Source organism: Poecilia formosa, unplaced genomic scaffold (genome assembly GCF_000485575.1).
Source record: "Poecilia formosa unplaced genomic scaffold, Poecilia_formosa-5.1.2 Scaffold535, whole genome shotgun sequence".
NCBI lineage: Eukaryota > Metazoa > Chordata > Actinopteri > Cyprinodontiformes > Poeciliidae > Poecilia > Poecilia formosa.
In genome coordinates, this window is record NW_006800474.1 from 304524 (window position 1) to 307054 (window position 2531).

The 2531-nt window shown below is 35.7% G+C and overlaps 1 protein-coding gene across 3 annotated transcripts in view; it reads right to left on the bottom strand.

Annotated features, from left to right (window-relative positions):
* abca2 (ATP-binding cassette, sub-family A (ABC1), member 2) overlaps positions 1-2531 on the bottom strand; it is a 51563-nt gene that overhangs the window by 43769 nt on the left and 5263 nt on the right. The gene's annotated exons all lie outside the window — the stretch shown is intronic.

The window sequence follows — 2531 nt, forward strand, 5'->3', positions numbered from 1 at the left end:
GACGATGCCAGTTTTAAAACTGGCATCGTCATCAACATCCTGCCTTTCCAGTATTCCATGTAGGTTAGAGTTCCAGCTCAAACCTGAAGGTGTTTTAGGGAAAGGTCCAGAATGTGACCTGAATGCATTCACACCCATCTATAAGCCTGAAAGGACATGTTATCTCTAAAGAAGCATGCAATAGTGCCAGCTGTGAACAGGATCTTAACTCCAATTAAAAAGAACTGATTTGGCATTTTTTGCTTAGATCTTCTCCTGTAAACCACCCAGCAGAGTAAACTGTGACTCTGACCTTGTTACACCTGGTAAAACCAGAAATACTGCTACCAAATTAGACTTGTTTTCATTTTCTGTGTCTTCTAAGAGACAAATACAAGTTTGCCAAAGATATGAATCAATCTTAAACTAGGAATGCACCGACTGCAGTTTTCTGGTTGATCGCTATGGGGGAATTTTTCTGCCATAATTCGAGAGCACACATTTCCAGTCTGAAAGCAAGATTACATCTTTTCTTCTCAAAACTTTTAATACTTTTGCTTACATGTTCATTTTGAAAACAGGACTTCATGTCTTTCTTCTCAAAACTTGTATGTTTGTACTCAAAACTTCTCCTGGTGCTCTTGCAGAACTCTCTGCTCACTTACAAACCATCCTCTGCTTGCTGTAGGAACAAAAATGCAGTGTTGCCTGGCAACCTCTCAGCCAATAGAATGAAAGTGTTGTACTGGGAGTGTTTGTTTCCTTCTAGAGGGTGTGCCTGTGTGGCTACCATCATTTGTAGCAACCTGCGCCACCTAATGGATGTAGGGACAAACGATGTCAGCTTTCTGCTCCATGTTACACTAAACATCCGCCAGCAGCTCAATGCTGATCACTAACAGTTAACCCAATCAAAGACAACATAGTCACGACATGATGTCTGTCTGTCCATTTAAATATATATATTTATTTATAGGGGTGAAAGTAGTTTGCAATTCTTGCCAGTACTATGACAAAAATCGTCAGTGGCTCATTGAGCGAACCAAAACAAATAAAATCATAAATATTTTATTGTATTATAGCCTACCTGTCTTTTAAGTTATTTACAAACTTAAAGGACTTTTCCTTGAATTTGTTTTGAATAAAGTTACTCAGTTACATTTGAAATCATATCCATTAATGTAAAGATTACTTTATCTTTACTCTACAGAGTAAAGATAAAAAAAGAAAATGGCAGAAAAAATGGCATTGATCTTTTGGCTGGGTTCTTATAGTGTTGCATCAATGAGAAGACAGAGGAGCAAGGAAAACCTGTCAAGTTATCTTCTGAGAAAAAGAAAAGCCCTTGCTGAATTTAATGCATCGGTTTAACTGTAAGCATAGGCAGCAGGTTTATCATACATTGTATACTTGAATAATATTTTAACAACAAATGAAAATGTCAATTTTATCAGGTACTTGTGATTATAATTTGTATTGACTAAAACTGACAACAGAAAATCGGGTTTGGAGTCGTTTATTTAAAACTATTAGATGGGAGTAACAAACAGCAGCTGACATAATATATTGGAAATCAATGTCCCATTAAAATACACATAATATTTTCTGTTGCTTTTTTATTTATAAATGTGCTCCTTTAAATAAATATAGCTTAACACCAACATGTCCTCATTTCCTTTGTGATGAGCTGAACTTTGTTTTGCTCATCACAAAGTAACTAAAGTACAATTGTAAAGAGGTACTAAGTGCACATTTTTATCAAAAATAACTGTAGTTTTACTTAAGTAGCTTATCTTATTTTTGTACACTTTCCACCTCTGCTGGCATGTAGAAACATTGATAAATAATTTTATCTTGTAGCATCTGCAGTAACTTTGGGTATCACTGTCTGTTTGTTTTTTTTTGAACAAATTAGTTATTGTTTTCTGCACTGTTAGGAAATTTTGATTTCACTTGAATTAAAAATTCACTGTCCCACTGCGTTTTCACGGTTTTTATTTTAAAGTCTATAAATGATAAGTGATTTATTGTTCATCCTGTCCCAGTGCAAGCAGCATTTTGTTATGTCTGTGGCCCACCTGTGTAAATTGTCCCAGTCCTTAAATCAAATGCAACAATCCAATCAGCAACCACTGCCTTTTATAAGAAGATGTGTGTACTATGTGCTACTGTTTAAAAGAATTGTTTTCGAGGTATGCTGTGTTGTTTTTAATTGAGAAAAAATCCAGTGACACTCAGATTAGATATATTTTGCAGCTCTTGAATATAGTTGGATCTACATTGGGCTGGTGAACAGTTGCTCACGCATAACATTATGACGACTGACAGAAGAAGCCCAAGGTGAGTAAGTTTTTAATTTTATTATGTTTGTTTTCTAGGCAAGACAGTAAGTATTTTGTTCAAGAGGGTGGGCTAGGACTTAGATACCATGTTTAATCGTTTCTATCACACTCGTGAGGAATTCTAAACTCTTTCTCATTCTAAACTGAGTTATGCAGGTTGATGTAACACAGACAAAGAAGGGGGGACAAGTCACTTTGGTCACATGGAAC